This window comes from Sus scrofa, chromosome 15 (assembly GCF_000003025.6).
Source record: "Sus scrofa isolate TJ Tabasco breed Duroc chromosome 15, Sscrofa11.1, whole genome shotgun sequence".
In the NCBI taxonomy this organism is placed as follows: domain Eukaryota; kingdom Metazoa; phylum Chordata; class Mammalia; order Artiodactyla; family Suidae; genus Sus; species Sus scrofa.
Genome location: NC_010457.5, coordinates 81,633,326 through 81,638,972, shown reverse-complemented (window position 1 = coordinate 81,638,972; position 5,647 = coordinate 81,633,326).

Here is a 5,647-nt window from a genome sequence, read left to right as displayed (position 1 = left end):
TAGTTCACTTGACCAACCTTCACAGTGCTATGGGGAAATGAAGGGCAATGCCCCAGATGAGCTCAAAGCATTTTTCCTTGGTTTCCTTATTTTATTTTATTTTATAATTATTTTTGTATTTTTAGGGCCACACTTGTGGCATATAGAGGTTCCCAGGCTAGGCGTCGAATCGGAGCTGTAGCTGCCGGCCTATACCACAGCTCACGGCAACGCTGGATCCTTGACCCCCTGAGTCAGGCCAGGGATTGAACCTGCAACCTCATGGTTCCTAGTCGGATTTGTTTCCACTGTGCCACGACGAGAACTCTGGTTTCGTCATTTTTAAAGCCTGTGTACTCCCGTATGTATTCTTGTTGCTGTGTTTGTGGGAGAAGGTGAGTGTCTCATCGTGCTCCTCTGCCATCTTGATCTCTTCTTCCCATATTCTTGTTGAAATAGAAATTGCAGCTGCTTCAGAATGCCTCTAGAAGTTTGGAATGATACCCGCAAAGAAGAAAAATGGTAGTCTGAGTTGACTGCCCAAGTGGGGTCTCTTCATAAAAATTTTTGGTAACTTTCCCAGAAATTAGAAAACAAAGTCACTAGTGGGATAGAAGCTCTAGTTATGGCGTAAACTTGAGGATCAGTCAGAGAAGAAAACATGATGATAAACCAAATTTCCAGTCAGATTTTGTGACTCTAGTAGTGTCTACACAGTACATGTCACTCACTCTCTGTAAGTATTTGGTTCATTTTGTTGTTGTTGTCTATTTATCCATACTTGACTGGAAGCCACAGGAGAGTAGGAACAGTTCCTGCTGTCTTCCTAGCATCTAATAACAAAATAAATCCTCAATAAATATTTGGTTGATTAATTGGCGAAAGTTATTGCAACATGCCCCCACTCTAAGGGAAAGTTTTAAGATCTTTCAGGGGCAGTTCAGGAGCATAATTCCTACATTCAGGCTATTTTTATGTCAAAATAACAAAATGTCCCTGGTTGACCTTGGAAAACTGTGCAGCCTCAAAAACTGGTCATGCCAATGAAAATCTGTGAATCTCTTCATGAAGTATATAATGTTCCTTTTTAGAGTCTCAGAAGATAAGGGCTCAGTTTAAAACATGCGTCTCTGAACAGCAAGAAAATTAAAGCTCTCCCAATTACCACTTATCTCTTATCAAAGGGACCTGGATTGATCCCAGAAGTGTCCTTGAATTAAGTGCAGAATAGAATTAGTCAATTCTGAGGAGCTTTTTTTTGTGCCTAAAGAGCCGCTTTTAGTAGGGTAGTTCCAAGGGAGATGGATATAGTTCAGGAAGTTGCTTATAAATAAATTATTCATTTATTTATTTCACCCACTCATCCATCCAATATTATTTCAGTGCTTACCGTGTGTCAGGAACTTTTATGGATGCTGGATGCACTGATGAATGAGTTTTGCATCTCTCTTCAAATTCTAGGAGGGCTCTCTTGGAGAAACTTCATGTAGGGAGCTGAAGGAGTTATAAGACTCCATAGTTTATTTATAAAGATTCAGGGTCCAGATTTGAACTAGGTTTGTAGGGAGACTTGACATTTTACCACTAATGACTGTCAACAGTTATTTAAAAAACAATAAAGTTTTTATTTTTCCTAGAGAGCTTTAAATTTTTTCCCAGGAACTTAAAAATTTTGCCTGTTTTAAGGAGTAGAATTTTCTTTTTGTTTATATTTTATAATTGGTTGTTGACAATATACATGAAAGTTGTTGAAATGTAATTTTTTTGCTTTCAAATGGTCTCTCTCATAGAACCTGTTATTCTAATACCTCTTAGGGTTTTGTTTTGTTTTTTAGTTTGTAAGCATATCATCACCTCAGCTGGAGGTAATGGTAATTTTGTCTCCTCCATTCCAATAGTCAAGACATCTTATTTTTGTTTTTTTCTCATAATATTTTGGATAGAATTTTCAGAACACTGTTAAAATAATAATGGTGTGATAGGCATTCCTGTCTTGAATTTTATGTTTTGGGAGTATTGGTGATGAAGGATGATGTCAGTAACGAGGATACTGGCTACCATGTGCTGAGTAGTGTATGCTGTATTTGTGGATTTGTCTATTTTTTCTTCCATTTTGATAATTTTTGCTTCATGTATTTTAAAGTTCTATTATTAGGTGAATATACATTTCAGATTCTTGGTGTATTGACCCCATTATTATCATAAGGACGCTATCAATGTTCTTATCTTTCTATGAGTTTTCCTTGTTCTGAAGTACATTTTGTCTGATGTTAATATTGGCATTCCTCATTTGATTAATATTTGTTATGTGCTCTCCATTCTTATATTTTTAAATTAGTTTCTTTTTTTTTTAAATGGCTGCACAAGTGGCATATGGAAGTTCCTGGGCTAGAGTTCAAATCAGGGGTGCAGCTGTGGTCTGCATCACAGCCATAGCAACACCAGATCTGAGCCACATCTGTGACCTACACAGCAACTTGTGGCAACACTGGATCCTTAACCCACTGAGCGAGGCAAGGGATGGAACCTGCATTCTCAAGGACACCCATGTCAGGTTCTTAACCTGCTGAGCCACAATGGGAACTCTTAAAATCAGCTTCTTTATTTTGCATTTTGTGTGTGTGTGTGTGCCTTTTAGGGCCATACCCATGGCATATGGAAGTTCCCAGGCTAGGCGTCAAATGGAAGCTACAGCTGCCAGCCTACACCATAGCCACAGCAATGCCAGATTTGAGCCGTGTCTATGACCTACACCATAGCTCATGGCAATGCTGGATCCTTAACCCACTGATCCAGGCCAGGGATCAAACCTACATCCTCATGGATACTAGTCAGATTTGTTATCGCTGAGCCACAATGGGAACTAGTTTTGGATTAAATATGGATTAAAATTAGTTTCTTTAGACAGCTTAGCTGAATCCTACTTTTTTCCCAATCTGACAAACTCTGCTTTTTAACTGGAGTATTTATAAATCATTTACACTTAATATAATTAGTGATATAATTGGATTCAAAGCTACCATTTTGCTATTTGTTTTCTATTCTTTTTTCTTTTTTTCCCTTTTCTTGACTGACTTTCTTTGGATTGAGTAATTTTATTATTTTATCACCATGACTTGACTTCTAGCTGTATCTTTTCATTTTACTTTTGTAGTGGTTGTCCTAACCGTCTTTAACTTATCACAGTCTGTTTTCATATAATACTATACCACTTCACATGTAATGTAAGCTTCTACAACAGTATACAGCATTTCCCCTGTCCTGTCCTTTGTGCTATTATTGTCACATTCTTTAATTCTCTCTATATTTTAAACTCTGTGATACATTGTTATTTTTTCTTTAAATAGTCGATTACTTTATTATTTATTTATTTATTTTTTGGCCATGCCCGTGGCATGTGGAAGTTTCCAAGCCTGGGATTGAACCTGCACCACAGCAGTGATCTGATCCATATTAGTGACAATGCCAGGTTCTTAACCTGCTGAGCCACCAAGGAACTCCAATCAAATACCTTTTTCTTTTCTAACACTTCAGTCCTTTGTAGGTCCAAATTTCCAATTGGTATCATTTTTTTTCTCCCTGAAGAACATTTATTGGTAAAGAAATTTCTTTAGACCTCACAAATCTGCGTCAGTAAGTTCTGCCAGTTTTCTTGTCTGAAAAAGTCTTTATTTCATCTTAATTTTTGAAAGATGTCTTTGTTGACAAAGGTTCTAGGTTGATTGTCAGGGTTTTTCTCTCTGCATCACTTTGAAGATGTTCTCTTCTGCTCGGACTACATAGTTTATGCCAAGAGGTAGAAGTAGGCTGTAGTTCTTATTTTTGTTTCCCTGTGTGGATTCTCTCTCTCTCTCTTTCTCTCTCTCTGGCTGCTTTTAAGATTTTTCTCTTTATCACTGATTTTCAGTAATTTCAGTTTTGAGGTGCCTGGGTAGTACTGTACCATGTAAATGCTAGGAATTATTATCATATACACTCCTTAATGATTCTCTTCTACTTAAATATGAGTAGATAGAAAAAATAGATACCATGGAGTGAGAAAAGAGTACAGAGTGAAGGAAAGTTCAGTTATAAGCTTTAATATGTTAATTAATTAAGCCTCGTCATGAGATAGGCACTATTATTCCCTTTGTCTGTATGAGGCACAGAAAGGGTAAATGACTTTCCCTAGGTCACACAGCTAATAATCATGAAGATTTTCTCCTATATTTTCTTTTAATTATTTTATAGTTTTATATTTTATCTTTGGATCTATGATATATTTTGTGTTTAATGTAGAAGGCATAAGGTTTAGCTTGAGGTTAATTTCTTTGCATGGAGATAGATGACCAGTTGTTCCAGTACCATCCCCTGAAACCTATCTTTATGATCAGCTAGTAAATATGCTTATATTTTGAAAACAGTGATAATATTTAAAAACAGCACCTTTGATCTTTTAGACATCTACTCAGTCTGTCAGTAAGTCAGTCGGACAAACAGTCAGTTAGGGATTCAATCATTTAGTGACCCCACAAACACATATGGAGGGCCTGCTTTGTGTCTGGCATTACACAAAGTGGCAGCATTTTCCCAACAAAGTGGGACAAACTTACCATATCAGTCAACAAAAGAAGACTCCCTTTGATTTATGTTATGTCTTTGGAGATTCCTTATTTAATATCTAATTATCACTTGTGTGAGTTCCTAACTCTAACTTTTCCTCAAGGTGTTGATCTAATCTTAAGACACACAAACAGTCAGAGGTGAGTCCTTTTGCTAATGTAAGTAAATATGTGTTTTGTGTATAAACACTCTGGGTTTCTCAGATTTGAAGTTTGGACTTTCTTAAAATGAAGCCGCTGGCACCAAACTTAACACTCTTTTCCCCAAGAAGAAGACCCTAAGCAGTACCAGGTCTCCTAAATACACAGTCATTAAAAAAAAAAAAATGCTGGCGCCCATAGATTGTGTAATTTTAGTTGTTTGCAGCAAATTTATGATCAGAATAATGTTGAGAAATAGAAAGTTGATGGTGTTCCCTAAAGGTTGGATCCACGAATATATAGGCTGGCTTTGAGAGAGTGGGTAGGAGTCAGATTTAAGTATGAGGCACTGGTGATCTCTCCTGTCTTAACTAGAAAGCCTCTCCCCCCCCCACTTAAATTGGGTTGTTAGATTGATAATGGTATGTGGTAGAGACAGCTGGATTCTGGTTTGGGTGGTACTTATGCCAATCAGCTTGGGTTGCCATGCCTTGGCACATTGCCTGTCTTGTTTATTTTGGTGTGTGCAGAAAACCAAGAAAAGCATGATTTATGGCACATAATAGTAAAATAGTAAAAAAAAAAATCTAGTGATAATAGTAGCTAACATTTACTGAACACTTATTATGTATCAACTCTTTGAAGTTCTTTATGTGAATAAACATATTTTGTTCTCTTAATAATCTTGCAAAGTAGGGGTCAGTATTGTTTCCATTTTACAGATGAGAAAATTAAAATACAGAGATCCAGTGGACAGGTTCTGTGATAGACCCCAGTGATCCCTGTCTCTTGGCATTTGTGCCCTGTGTAATGCCTTCCCTTGAGGATGGGGTGGCCCAGTGACATTCTTCTAATCAGCAGAATATGGCAAAGGTGATGGGATGTTACTTCTGTGATTATGCTACGTGAGACTGTGACTTCTGTCT